The sequence below is a fragment of the Lonchura striata genome, chromosome 15 (genome assembly GCF_050655825.1).
Source record: "Lonchura striata isolate lonStrDom1 chromosome 15, ASM5065582v1, whole genome shotgun sequence".
NCBI lineage: Eukaryota > Metazoa > Chordata > Aves > Passeriformes > Estrildidae > Lonchura > Lonchura striata.
In genome coordinates, this window is record NC_140717.1 from 9,601,558 (window position 1) to 9,617,049 (window position 15,492).

The window sequence follows — 15,492 nt, forward strand, 5'->3', positions numbered from 1 at the left end:
GGTTGTGGGTATTGGTTTGGGATGGGGGGTAGTGTTCCTTCAGCTTTTCTTGGTTTGAGGTTTGGCTGTGTTTTTTTAAATAGTGTCAGAGCAGTTTCCTTCCTATCTTGGAAACATGGTGAAGCAATAATAGAGTAATGGATGAGCAAGAGTGGTGTGTTGCTCCCTTCAGTCCAGGCAGACACGGTATTTCCCATCTGTGATGGGCCACCAATCCTTCAGGCCACAATTTACAGTAAGTCTCAAGAAAAATGACTCCTTCTCTGTGTGTGTGTGTCCACTGTGCCCACAAAGGTTTGATGGGAACAGCAGCAGGGATGGACAACTACCCATGGCCATCAATAACACAGTTACTAAAGGAATATCAGATACATCCAATTTGGGAGAACACTGGAGTAAAATAAAAGCAATCAGGACTATCAAGGTGTATCTGAAACTGTAGGACTCTTGAAAACCACAGATGAACAGGAAAAACTGAAACCAACTTCAGGGGTATAGAAATACTTTTTTAGGTTTTAGAGAAAAATATCCCCAAGTGAATACTTATTCATGTTCTATTTCCATTTCATAAAAGATATAGGAATTACATCAAATTAGGCAATCTGGTTGCAGTGTTCATATTGAATAGTATCTAGTACCTAGTTACCTAGCCATAGCGCTGAAATTTTATTCCCTTGCCACAGCTCAAAGTTCTTAACATTTACTGTAAAATTGCATAACATTCACATTATTCCTCCTCAATGTTGAACTGCTCTTCTGATTCCAATCAGGAAAAAAATTGTATCATTAAAAATCCTCTTTATCCAGAAACACATGAACAAAGCTAAAAATGTCACTCTACATGCTGCGCTTTCAGTTCAGATTATTATATCAATTTATTCAGAATCACTCACCATCAGCTGCTCTTGGATTTAAACTTCTCCACCTCTTACTAACACACGGACTGCCCGGGACAACAGGTACTACTGAAGATTCTTGTTACACAGAGAACTATTCCCCCTTATACATAAATTTCATAAATAAATGCATAGATTGTGTCAAAATTTCCTTTGAAGAACAAAGCTATGACAGCCAACATGTTCTATTAAATAATGAGAAAGGAATGGATGCAGCACTGCACCCTGTACTCACGCTGTTAGCCCCTACTGGAGCTGGAGAAACCAGCCATGAGTGCTACTGCCCTGAAGCCACGGTTTAGGGAGTGTGAAATTTCATGCCACAATATCTAAAAATATGTAGAAGCTGGAACAAGTTCAACATCAGCACAAGTCTACTGAAGTATAAGACTGGCCTTAAATATTTCAGCTATTCCAGCACTGTAGATTCTTACCCCTAACAGTGCCAAAGAAAAGCACAGAGATGAACTTACAGTAGTGCTCTGCAGGGTAGAGTTACAGCCAGAAGGAATGGGGGCTGCCATCCTGGATAAGGAATCCAGATGCTCTGTGACAGCAGGAACAGCGACAGCACAGCATCAGTAGCACAAGACTGCACAGGAAGAGGAATCTGAACTCCCTGCAACACGGTGCAATACAGTGGTTTGCTCTTAGGTCTCTGAACCTGGAATCGTCCAGTCAAGAGATTTTTCTCCTGCCTTTTACTATGATGCAATCTAAAATGACTTTTGATTTTTGTTTGTTTTTCACAAGCTAAGGCACTTATATTTACAATGTTTTGCACTTCTGCTGGATCTCCTAAAACTGTCTTTTTGTCTGCAACGAACTTCTGGTAATTTGTTCTGGGTGTTCTTCAGGACATGAAGGAAATTGGTGCACCACACCTGTTTGTTCAACACATGTAATGATTTATGTCCATCTTCGGTATTGTTCAAAATATAACGGTCCAAAAAGGTAAAAACTTTGAGAATTTCTGCTCCATTTTTGCTTGCTATTTATTCTGACTCTTTAAAATTTCAGTACTTGAGAAATTTCATGCAACAGTCCTTGCAAAATCTGTTTTGATAGACAGTACTTTGAAGATAAAACCCAGACGGATATTTTTTAACCAATAGAATTGTCTCATAGTGAATTTCTGCAGCTACAGAAAGAAGCAGCAAATGCCTGAAGCAGAATTTCACTTGTTTAGATTGTTTACTAGAGAAGATTTAATTGACACACCAGCAGGTTATTTTGCTGATCTCCCTGCCTGTACTCTGGTTCTGCTCACAGATGAATCAATGATGTTGAAATCTTGTTACCTGCCTCTGTGGCTTCAAAACATCTGACTGTGCAAATTACTATTTTTATCTCTTTTCATTTTATAGGCTAGCTGTGTTATGCCCAAAAATGTCATAAAGAGATATTATCTCCTCTTTTAGCAATTCAGTACACCTTATAATTAAGAAATATTTATTAATATTCTTGTATCTGTCAAGCCATTAACCCCACACAACACAAATGAAATTACATCTCCCTGGAACCCTGCTAAGATAAAGCAGGATGAAGATTAAAAACTCTTGCAGCTGATCTTAAGGCTTCTTTTTATGGTGGTCACTCTTCACTGTGGGGACAAACTGCCATGAGGAATGTTTCCTGTAAGAGCAAGTAACCTACCTGAATGACTGGGAAAATGCCATGGTTTTGTTGGGTTTTTTTTTTTTGGGACAGTGCCTGAATTTGCTCCAGCTCTGGAGTTACCCAGAGGCGTCCAGCAGCAGCCCTGGTTAGCACGTGCCCCCTCCTGGCAAACCCAAGCAACATTCTGTCTCCTTCTGAACCTCCTGCAGGATAAAATGCTTTTCAGTGCTCAAAATGGTGTAAAAGTCTGTTTGTATCCAACTATGAATTCTGATAAATACACAGAACCAGTACCTTTGGCTTGAGTCGGGATGTAATGCACTGGCAGAACAACCTGTGTTGGGACTAACCAGGAAGGAGTGTCTTTGAGGTTTCTAAGATTTCTTTGAAGATTAAAGGAGACTTTAGCAGAGATACAAGCAAAGATTTCTGAAGACCTCTAAAACTGAAAGTGCAAAGGAAATGGTAAAATATGAAACACACCTTTCAACTGTAGCAGGAAAAAATTATTTATTTCTCTACTGGTTTAACTGCTTTGCAATATTTTAAGACTATACTTTCTCCCTTCATGTCAGGAACTTTAAAGACATGACTTCTACCTACCACAGCTCCTTAACAGATCTTACACAACCTCAAGCATACTGTAGTTCATCCTATTTCCCTTCTCCTGCATCCCTTCTGCACTGTCCCAAGGACACTGCCCATGTTTGCACATTTCCCCATATGGAATTACAGCAAGTAAAGATAAATGGGAAATGCATCCCTTCCTGCAGAGGGACGTGCTGCTCTGAGATGGGCAGGCAGAACTGGTTCCTGGCAGACACTGGACAGTGTTCACTCAGCTCACAGCGAGTGCCACTGGCAACAACAGGGATGCTTCACTACAAGATTCTCAAGTGTTGCTGCTTCTTCCAACCTGCACAATTCTTGCCCTCTGTCTGGTCATTCCTCCCTTTACTTTCCACAGAGAACCAGAACTAACTCAGTAACATTTCAGTTGAAGATTTCTTGTTCCAGGCTGTTCTCTGGTTCCGTACCACCCATCCATTTACCACTGGGGGGATTACAATCCTTTCCCCAGCTTATTTTCTCCAAGAACAAATGAAAATGACACAACGTTTCTTGCCTTATCCTTCCTCATTGACGCAGAGCTCTATGGCTAAAATGCTCATCAGAGTCAAAAACCTGGGCATGACTGAACTTTAAAAAAGCTAAAAACCAACTGGTTTGATTTATAGACCCAGGAGACCAAGTCAATCACAGAAGAGTAAAGTAAAATTAATTTTCCATTCACAGCTGTCTTTAAAATGTGCCGCCTAGCCTGAAAAATATAAAAATTAGTATTAAATAGACTGCATAATTGCTTCTGTTGGGCAAAATGGCTTCAAATTCCATCTTCATAGTTGTCATGTATCCAGAATATAACAGAAGATCCATTTAGGCAAGGCAAAATCTTTTTTTCCCCATGCTACTCCACTGAGTTCTGTGGACTTGGATAAGCACTGAATATAGAACATCTCAACATACAGTACATCTCTGTGCTAGCCTGATGGTAACTGGACTGAGTCTCTCTGGCATCTGTTTGGGAAGCACAACATAAGGCAAGTTCATCAGTTCAAAACCTCATAAAGAGATGATGCAGATGCACTTCAGAGCAGATACTGAAGACTTTATTTTCCATTTGAGAACTTTGCATCCTTTAGGTAATGCACATACATAAATACAGAACATTAGCATAACAGCTTAAGAGATGCAATCTGGGATATTTTAAGCTTCATAAGAGTTTGCAGTTTTATGACAGCATTAAAATGCTCTTTGATTCAGCTGCAGGTTAACACACGGTGCCCCATTTTCATTTCTGTGATAGCTGGATGTTAAATTCATGTGGCACGTGCAGCAGAAGGGAAGCAGCCAAGGATGAGTAACCCCTGGCAGGGCTCCCAGCCCTGGAGCTGCTCGGGAAGGGTCGGCTGCAGTCCTGCCACAGGTACCCGGCCCTCAGCCACTCACACAAATCCCCACGTCACAAACAACAAATGCACTTCCAGAACCAAACTGTCTCATAAATTCTTGTCATTCAATATTGTAATTGTATTTCTGTGGCTTAAGATTGTGGTAACTGGGAATGAAGCAAGCAGGAAGTGAGGGCTAATTGTAAAAGGCTAAACTCCCTTTTATACTGAAATCATTTTGTTATGAGTAAGGGGGACCTAGAAAAGGACAGCTATTGATGAGCCAGTGACAAAATAAAAACTTCATCAACTGCTGAGGTTATTTAGTGTGTCAGTAATGAAAGATTTGAAAGCTTCTAATTTAGTTCTTCACAAAAGAAGCTCCCTGATGTTAACAACTTCACAATGAATTTTCAGCATTCAGCTTCAAATCAGAATCAGTAGTGCAGCTTAATACTGCTCTCTTAGGTACTAAATCAAACACAAAGCTCAAATTCTGGGCAGAAAGCATTACCAGCTATTTACAGTTTAGGCAATTTCTTTGTATAGATAATAAATTAACCTACATATCTCAATCCAACAACTGAAGTCTGATTACAGAAATATCTTAAATATTAGTTTATGTACTCAGTGAAGTTCTGATCCAAACTGCACCTACATCAATCTAAATAAAGCATCCAGTACACAGATATTATTTTAGGTGCTTTTGCTTCTGTTTTAATAGGTGTAATGAGAACAGTGGGCGCAATGATATTTAAACAGAAAAAAAGTACAGCTTGGTTTCTGCAGTGACACTGAATGCAATCAATCTGCTAACACCTGACACCCGGTAAGCTCACAGTATCCATAAAAAGTATTACTATGTGTATGTGTTAGAAACATCCATATTCTTGGCTCCTTTCTCTCCTGTAAAGCAGGAGAGTGGAATTGCTCTCCTGAGACTCATAAACAGATTTTGATTTCATCCAGGAAAACTTTCATCTTTCTCTTTGCAACAAAAAAAGTTTTCCCACCTCAACTTCTTTGCAGCTTCAATAAACCACTATGATCCATGGCTTTGTGGGTAAAGCAGCAAGTTCACATCACTAGACACAAAATACTGCAACCCCACAGCAAAAACGATTTTCTGAGAGCTGTTTACAGCTTGTAAGACAAAAGAAATTAAGATACATTTATATTAAATAAGTGTAGCCTTCCCTTCTTTCTTATGGGTTCTATAAAACACACTTTATTTCCCTCCATATATCCTGCCCTTATGTATAATGGCAGTTTCATAAGCCCTGACTCAAAGAGAATAACTTCTGCTGGCCAAAGAAATCAGCCCTGCCTATGGTCTGGGAGATTTGCCAAGGAAAAACAAGCTCCATGGTAAAGGTCATTAGGAATGAGAGAAATTCTTTACGCTGTGCTGAGTACAGAGACTAATCCACTTCTTTTGGCAGGAAGTGTGCAGGTAGGGGATGAGCAAACAGTAGTTCCAGACTCCTCCACTCCTGCTTTTCTAAGTATAATCGGGGAGCCATCCATTTTGACCTGCTTTCCTTTTGGTTTTGATGTCATGCACTACAAACCCCAGCATTATGCTTACTAGGACAAATCTATTGTCCTGTGCTAGAAATCCTCTCTAATAGTGTGGGGGATGCTGGCAGTAAGGGCAGTAAGTCAGCTGGCTGCTGTTATCATCAATCAAGCATGAAGCCTCTGCTGTTCTGCAGCCCGAATTCTTTCTCTAACTGATTAGTCATACAGGCCAACTGTACGACAGTATTGCTTCCTAATTCCCATCACAGAATTCCTCCATTTGGAGTATTAAAAACCCAGCTGATGAGGTCAGTGTTGCATGACACAGAGGAAAGGGAGGAAGCACAGCAGCAAAGGACAGAGGAAGAGATACAATCCCCTTATCCCTACTGATCTTCATGCCAAAAGGAAATGAGTGAAAGCTTGAAAATCAATTCAAAAATAAAGCAAGAGGCCAGCAAGGCAAGCACCAGAAAGCTATTTTAAGGTTCAGAGTGAATTAAACATGCAAAGAAATTAAGCATTGCAAGGAAACAATAATACTGCAGAATTAGCATTTCTACTATTTTTTAGACAACTAAGAAAGGCATTTCAGAAGAAGAGTATCAGTAACATAATTAAGTTGCATTTGCTTTTTGCTGTGCTCAGGAAGGTTTTCTATTTCAACAACCCTCATAAGAAAAAGAAATGGACTCTTTATAAAACATTCCCTTGTTATTTTCTCTTTCACATTCTGTACTGTTCCCCATAGAGACCTTATGTCAAAGGTGGCCTCTTTTGACTATGTAGAAAAATAACTACTCAGCTATTTCTCTCATCCAAGAAAAAGAAAAACACCTTGCTCAAGAATCCCATTTCTGGACTGTAATCTATTTCACTTTTCTCAAACACCCTACACATGCCCACATGCCTGCTTGCTAGGAAAGCATTAATTCAGGGATTTTACAAGGTGCTATCAGTATTTTAGCCCCAAATCACTCTTCTTTCTGCTTCTTTAACCTACACAAATCTACTTTATATGCTCATGCAGTTTCTCTTGCATTTTTCCTTTTCTGCTGGAAGTCACACTTGGTTACAAAAACCTTTGGACATAACTAATTCCAATTTTATCACAGCCAACAAGTTAATCTAAAAGGATAAGCATTTACTATCATGATCTCCACACTATACAACAGACAGGCACTAAAATAAGATGCTTTACCCATAAATGTCCACCTTTGGATCAATGTCTTTCATCTTATAGTTTTGCCAAGAAAATTATCTAAAAAGCTAAGTTACCAACCCAGAGATGTCTTTCTGTTTCCCCTTTTTTCCAGCACCCAGCACAACTCTCCTGTTTTAGAGCTTTGATATGCTCTGAAAGTCCAAGTCACTGGTCCATAAACAGCTGTACCCTAAGTGACTCTCACACAGCTTTTGTCTCCAGTGCAGCATAGAGAGAGCCAGATATTATGCACTATACCAAGGGTCTCTTCTGCTGTTTAAAATATTCCATTCTCACCATACCTGCTGGTTTCAATATTCAGAAGTTAAAGCACTGCTGAGCAGGCACCCAGTGGGATTTCAGAGCAGAATGTAAAGAGGAATTACTTGGAAAAAAATAATCTTGCAATGATGGAGTCCTGCAGTTAGAAAGTGCTCCAGTTGCAGAGTCCTCTCCCACCAAATGCTGGGCATATGAAACAAGAAAAAACAGATGTGCCTGTCCTGCCATGCTCATCAGATAAATCTACAAAATACACCTTCACCGAGTTGCCTGCAGTATGTGCCACATAAATAAAACAAATCTAAGTGCAATCACAATGCAAGAAAAATAAAATAAGCACGTTGTGTATGTGGATATTCTCTAGCAGATCGCTCTGCTGTCTTCTATCAGACATTGATACATATAAAAACAACTGTGAAACAGAAAAAGGAATATTTTGTATTTTATATTCTTTGTAACAGAAGCTGGCTTTTTAAAATTTAGTATGCATCCACTGAGACTTAACCACAGCTGGATTCTTCTCTAGTGAGTTTCTGGGAAAAGGACTGACTTAATTTTCCTCATTTGTACTGTGCAAAGCACAGTATGGTCTTAGTCCCAGTTGGGGCCTGCAGGCACTGTTACAATGGAGTCACCACACAAGCAGGGTGATGTGCTCAATGCAAAATTCCTTGGTTTTAGTGGGCAGCTTGAAAGATGCGAGGATAAAGCACCACACCAGTGGTAAACATGCCTTGATTGTACTTTTAAAATAGCTGCTTACTCCTGGTTTTTACTGCTTACCCTTCACTCTCTCTCTTGCTTCTGCTACTACCTCTATCTGGGGAGATAGTTTACATTTATTATTTGTTCCAAGAGATGCTTAGCTTTACGTAAGAACAGCATTAAAGGAAAACTATGCACAGTGGTGGAACAAAGGGTTAAATGGAACATTTTTTTTTTTTTTTGGGCTAGCATTCCTGAAAAAATAGGCTGAAACATTTATTTTTCAGCCACTAATGACAGGATAAGCATTAGACATAACTCAAAAAAGTTCTACTAGAGTTCTCTGCAGCTTAAATGTTAAATTTATTCATATTTGATTCCACCCTCAGAAAGCCACTTCTCTTCTGTCTTTCATTGTTTATATTAGATATAGTGAATCATGAAAATAAAGTGACATGAAACCACATTTACACTAAAGAAATCATCCCACATCTTTTCAAATTCTCTTTTCTGCTATTTCTGTACCATGCCTCCTATTGAGTCTGTGAGATTGATTAACCAAGCAAGGGCTAAACATTTATTCTTGACTCCAGTTATTTAGCTGCTCACATTCTCATCTTAGCAGGCCAATTTAGAGGAAACAGATGCATTATCCATCAGTTCCAGAATCTGAATGAGCATATACAGGACTGTCTATCTGACCTGTGCCTTACAAACAACAAAGTGACAGTAATGCTAAGCAAAGATAATGATGTGAAAGTACCATTAGGTGCCTTTGCTGTGCGTGTGTGAGCTGTGGTACCCTACAAGAGATGGCTCTGCCTGCACAGAACAGATCAAGGGCAATCAAATGCCTGACTTCAGCACCTCTGACACTCTGAATGCAGGGCAGCACATCCTCCTAAAACTGAACTGGAGTATTTTTAGGGTATTAGGTTGGCTACAGACTATCAGAAAGAACATATCCTATAGGAATGGACACATCCTATAGCCCTCAGCCTGGTCAGTATGCAATGGGAAGAATCCCAACTTACAGGAACGATCCTACCAACTATTACTGCTACATTTCAAGACTGAACATATTTAACTCAGCATTGTGTGTCAGCCACAGAGAGTGTGAGGGCTCAGGATGTGAAGATGGGGTTTTTCTCACTGTTTAGCTCCAGCTAAAAGGGTTATAGTTTATGGTTTATGACTTGAGTGAAATCTGACAAAGCTTCAAACCACTCACATATGCTCAATCTTACAAGGATGTCATAAAAGGTTTAAAGACATTGCTTTGAAGAAAGTTTGGAACAGATGACCTCCAAAAGTCCCTTAAAACATATATTATTCAGAGATTTTAAGACAAAACACATTCTGGTCTCTAAAGCCTTCAAAAAGGACCCACACCTTGAGGCTTTATTCCTCTGAATTTTCAGGAGGTCAAATGCTGACAGAAATTGGGCATTAGCAATTCCTTTGAAGTCAATGGAAATTACAGCCCCTCACCCCTTCAGCAGGTTTTGGTTTAGAGATTTTAGTGTGACTGCTATCATGAAGACAGGAGACAGGGTTTGGTGATAACTTCTTTGCCTCTCTCCCTCCCATCCCAGCTTACATTCACACACAGCCTCCATCCCACATCAGACATGCTTCCTCACCCTACTCATCTGCTTGCAAACACTTCCTTTTACAACTACCCAGTGGAATCAGAGCACAGGAACAGGAGAGGCACTCTTAAAGGCTGACTCCATGTTCTTAGCCACCTACAAAGCCAAGTTACTAATCATGGGATAATCTCAAAGCTATATATCTTCATGGAAAGGAGCTGGTACACTCTACTAATTACAGCTTTATCAGGAGGCTGGGAACATTTTCACCCAGAACTAGCACAAATACTGATCTCTTTAAATGCAGCAGACAGAAGGAGCTACCCCTGCTTTCCAATATACAGCATGTGCTGTTATGAAGCTTTATTTTAAAGCCAGATATGTAAAGGCAAAATGAGATTAACAAGCAATTTCAGCATTGTGAATTCCATACCCAGGCTGCATAAAGTCCAAGCTGATCATTCCAAATTAACTTACCCTTCTGCAAGAGTGACAGTGAACACAATACAGCATGCTGGAAGAGTCCTTCCTGCACTTCTAAATGACAGGCCAACATATAATTAAATGAAATCTGTTTACAAGTCTCAAAGTATTTTTAAAGTACTGTTGCAATTACAGTGCTCAAATAACACATTCTAGTTTAATTTCCACTGTCATCCTTTCATCACATTTCTGTATGGAAATTCCATCCAGAATGAATCCTGTTCCATGCTGGCCAGAGCACAATCCTCTCACAGCTACTGCTGCCTGTAGCAACGAGGGATGGAGATCAAGACCAATGGAGGGATGGGTGATGACTCCTCAAAATAATTCCAGCATTAAGAGGCAACAAAGGATCCTCTCTCTCTCTTTGGACTCACTAGGACCTACATCATTGAGACAAAGGATATGTTGCCAACTTCTCAGACAAACTGCATCAAACTGCATGTTGCTGCTGTGGAAACTCCACAGGCTCTCACTTAGGGTTTGCTGATCTGCTCAGAACAGCAATTCATGTGGAAGTGAGCAGACTTGCATTTTAGGAGAAGCTGAGAATTCTTAAAAGGTTCCATCTTATGTCTTTGAAAACTTTTGTTCCTTACTTGTTACAGAACAACTTCATTCATTACTTAAAATTGTTCTGTTGTGACACAAGAAATAAAATTTGAAAATAAATCAAGAAGTTTTACTTTGCTGCTGCTTCTGTGAGTATTCCAGACTAAACAGAAAAAATACCATGTAGCTTCTTGCAGCTAAATTCACAAAGGAACAACAGATTGTCATATGATGCAAACTTTTATCAGTGGCACTGTTACCAACTGCCTTCATAGTTTAATTTTATTTCTATACCTTAAGTTCTCTCATTCATGAGAGCACCACCCTTAGAGGTCTAGCTCCACTGTGTTACTCTGATTTCTATTGAAGCTAATTATTTTTCAAAATACAGTACTTAGTATTGTCCTGAAAGAATGAACAGTAAATAAACCTTGAACAGTAATAAAGCTCTGTGTATGCGTCAGACCCCAAATATAATTGGCTCCTGAGTGTGCTACAAAATCAAAGTCTTCTGACCTGTGAAATGGTAATGTGCATAGAATCCCAGAATCTGCTGACTTGGAAGGGCCTCAACAGGATCAGTGGGTTTGATTTACTGGTTTAATAATAATGCAACCAATGGACAAACAAAATGTTTCTGTTTGTGTTGTTTCCAGGAAAGGCAACACAGGAAGTAATTGCCAATGATCTCATTAGTCATGTTTAGCTACAGTCCTCCAGATATAGCTCTAAACGATCTTCAGAGAGAGTAAATAACCATTTTCTTTGATCATAATGTATCAGTGAGGGAAAATCCTGTACATCTAAAGCAAGTTCTAGAACAGGTTTTCAAAGCCCATTTTTTGAATAAATAAAGATAATGCCAAAAAACCCCAAACCTAAAACGAGTAAAACAACACAATATGGATCTGGGAAAAATATCAAGTTCTTTCTTTGTATTTTTAGTGCATAATTAGTGCTATGCAGAACTTCCTCTGCAGCTGGGATGCACTGTGCCATCTCTGAAAAGAAAATCATGGGAACTGAGGTTTTATTAAGTCTGTTTATGAAGTATTGTAATGAAATAAGAAAATTAAAAGGTTAAAGGTTGAACTTTACTATTAACTCTGATGTAAATGAAGATGTTTGCTCTTGCTGTTGATTTCACCTTCTAGTGCATGAAGGCTGAATGTGTATGGCTCTTGTTTTGATTTGGCTGTAGGTCTTGATGCCACAATGTGCCTACCCACAGGTATAACACTGGGTTACTGAGCTCCTGTATCAATCCATTCTCCCTCAATGGGATGGATGAGAGCTGTTCTAACAGTGTCCCCCGAATGCTTCACTATTCCACAACCTTCCATCAGCCCTAGAGCGACTTCAGGCTTTCAAGCCAATTCTTCAATCCTCCCAAACACAAACACTTCCATTTCCATGTGCCTATTTCAGCCCTACACAAACAGGGAGATTTATTAGCTTGTGACCTCCTGACCAGTAGATAAAGCAACATGGTCCATGAAGAGGGTTTTGTTATGCCACAATACAGATATAATTTCCAGCATTAACAGTGTTAATTATTCCACAACATTTGTGCTTGAGCGTACATTAGCTACAGAATTTTGCCCAATTTGTTCTTTTCCAGTTTTATAATTTCCTACTAAAATTGGGTTTTCTTTTGCACATTAATAAAATTGTCATGTTGTAGGACAAGTGGAACAGCAGTACATCAAATGGAGGTGAAATTCCTTTTTAAATTACCCCAGAGGAAACTGAGTAAGCCCAAGAGAGATCCCATGAGATCTGAATGATCAGTAGACTTACTCAAGAAGATCAGTTCTACAATCTATGGGAGAGATCAATTAATCAGGAAAATGTGAGGCATTTCTAAGCCAAGGCATTCCTGTGAGAGCCCTTTCAACCATTTGCCTCTAGACTGCAGAATCATGAAACTCATGAGGAATGAAAGTAAGGACACCTACAGAGTCTGCACATGACAACAGGAGGAAGCAGCCAATTAGCATATTGGTGCAGTGATCTAAATTACAGTTAAGTCTGCAGAGGCTATAAAGGATGCTCCATCATGTCACTAATGACTTATGGGGCTAGGAAGAAGGCAGCCTAGTAAAACTCCTGAGAGGCAAGAGCTAGGATGTACTGAGACGATACAAAAACACAAGAGAAATTGCACCCACACCTTGCTTCAAAACCCTGCTTCTCAGCAGAAGAGACTCCCTTTGGCCTTCTTTTCTCTCTCCTCAGCACTTCTGAAGCTGTCCTACAGCTTTGTAATCCCTCGGGAGCCCTGTGTTACACAGCTCCCTCTACATCCCTAAGGCAGATGGTATTCCCTTCACACACTCATCAAAACCATGTCAGCAGGGAAAGGCTTCTGAGGGACAAGCAGTGCTTTCCAGCTTTTCTTGGAGATAGCAACCAACTGTGCAGCAAGAATATACACATTTCATTAAGAGAAAAACTCTGCTACTGATCTGACCAGGTTTTGATTTGTTCCTCTGTGTATCATTATTGCTGGACGTAGGCAATTATTTCAACCAGGAATAAAAACAATTATGTGCTTGGTATGCAATTCCCAGAAACATCTATTGATATCATTTATTTTTTCACACATCAGCTTTTACTGTAGCAAGACCTTGAGTTAGAGGAAGGGAAAAAAAAGAGGAAAAAAAATCAATATGAATCACTGAAAGTGTACTACAGGCACACAAAGTGCCAGATTTCACTGGCAGCAGTGTCACACCAATCAAGCAACAAAACACCGCCTATTAAATCCAATCTGTAGTCAACACAATGGTCACTGCTCTGCTTACACTTAATTCTATGAAATCACTTATTTTCATGTGTGAGCTTCAGAATAAGCATTTGACCCAAAATCTAGTGAAGGTGTCTATGCACACAGGCAGGACTCTGCAATCAGTAGCAGTGAATCACCAGGTACTTGAAAAGAAAGAACTATGGTGAGAAGTAGAAAATAAAAACCACAGATTTGTAGGGATTATTTTATTCTTGCTAAACCCACTCCATTTTTCATTAGATCTACTTCAACTTCCCCTGAGTTCTAGATCTTCAATTCAAAATATCACTGTGGAACCCCTACAACCCTCCAGGGATGATGCCTTCAAAGTATGAAACACTTACTGCACAGTCAGTAATTGCAACCAACCTATTCATGCAAACACTAATACATGCAATTGCCAGATGCAAAAAACATCTCTCATCCATCACATTCTAACACTGAGGCACCAGGACAACATGAAGAATTACAATTACATTTCTAGGGTACGATCAGTGACAATTAAAGCATTGGCATAATATTCCAATATTTTATCCAATATTATATATTACAACTGACATATGTGTAGGAGTGAAGGAGTCAGCTACAGGTTGATGAGAGTCATGAAAAAGCAGAGACTTGTGTTTCCATTTTTAGTAAGACATTGGCAGGAAATTCTAATTAAAAGCTTTGAACTCTACCTCCTTCAAATTTTTTCCTCTCTTAAAACCCAGGCTTACATTTACCACTGATATACTAATAAAGAGTAGCTCTAAACACAGAGCTAGGTAAGGATCTCTTGCATTCTCTGCACTCACATCAGTGTTTTCTGGAGGGCAGCTTTTGCCCACCCTCAAGCCCCTGGAAGTCACACAGCCATAACTATGCAAAGCTCTGTGCCACACTAAAGCTGCCTGCAAACATTCCAGCCAGGAAGCAGCTCCACCCAGCTGGCTTTGCCATAAACCAACACAAGGTGCCAGAGGAAGGCAGCACAGCAAGCAGTGTGCTTCTGATGTTACAGCTTATCACCATGCACAAAACAAGCCACAAATAAAAGCCATGTTAATTTTGACTCCCGTGCTTGTTTCAGTAGAATATCAGTATCTGAATAATTCCAAGCTCTACTGGAAATGCAGGAAAATCACAAGCCCTTCTGACAAGCAGAACAAAGCAGGGGCTTGGCCATCCTGACAGGTTTTGAATATGCATGTTCCAAGGGACTCTGCACGAACCTAAGGGCTTAACACATGGAGAGCCCTTCTCAAAAATTATATCCAAAATGGCATGAAGGAAAAGTTAGAAAGTTAAAACATAATGGGAAGTAAGATCACTTTCGTGAATGATAATGTTCTTAAACTTTTAAGATTATTTTCATTCCAGAGGATCCAAATATGAACAACTTGTGATCTACAAAAAGCAAGAATGCAGATACTGCCTTGTTAAGTGATTGCAGCAAAGTTAATACTTCAGGCAGCATTACCTGATCTGGAGATGAAGCAAAGATACAGGTTTCCACTACTGATACCAGCATTGGTCTATGCAAAACTGTCACTGATAGGATCAGGAAGTGAATAACAGATTTTTTCCACCCCTGCAAAGGCTCAGGGTTACTGGCAGAGAACTGTGTTAGGATTATTTGCAGAATTCATGTCTGTTTCCCATTTCAACACTCTTAAGTTTAAAATCAACCTTGGACTTTTTATGCACATCTGAATAAGATATAGAGAGGAAGAGAATGACACTGGAAATACAAGTATGCATTTTTAAATTGAGGAATCAGCTGTTGCTGTTAGTACAGTAACAGAGGTGCATCATGCACCCCTGTCCATTTATCTACTTTCCAACTACAGTATTCAACCACTTAAAGAGCAGGTATTCAAATGAGTATACGACTGAGTGAAATAATTCTTAT

The 15,492-nt window shown here is 39.6% G+C and overlaps 1 protein-coding gene across 29 annotated transcripts in view; it reads right to left on the reverse strand.

Annotated features, from left to right (window-relative positions):
* ARVCF (ARVCF delta catenin family member) overlaps positions 1-15,492 on the reverse strand; it is a 249,299-nt gene that overhangs the window by 177,810 nt on the left and 55,997 nt on the right. The window contains exon 1 of one of the 29 annotated variants that reach the window (XM_085592693.1): positions 11,324-14,901. The exons of 27 other annotated variants lie outside the window; for them this stretch is intronic. The gene's annotated coding sequence lies outside the window, so the exon portion shown is untranslated. Of the gene's footprint in view, positions 1-11,323; positions 14,902-15,492 lie in introns of those variants that run through there. One more of the 29 variants, XM_085592678.1, reaches the window with a different exon arrangement.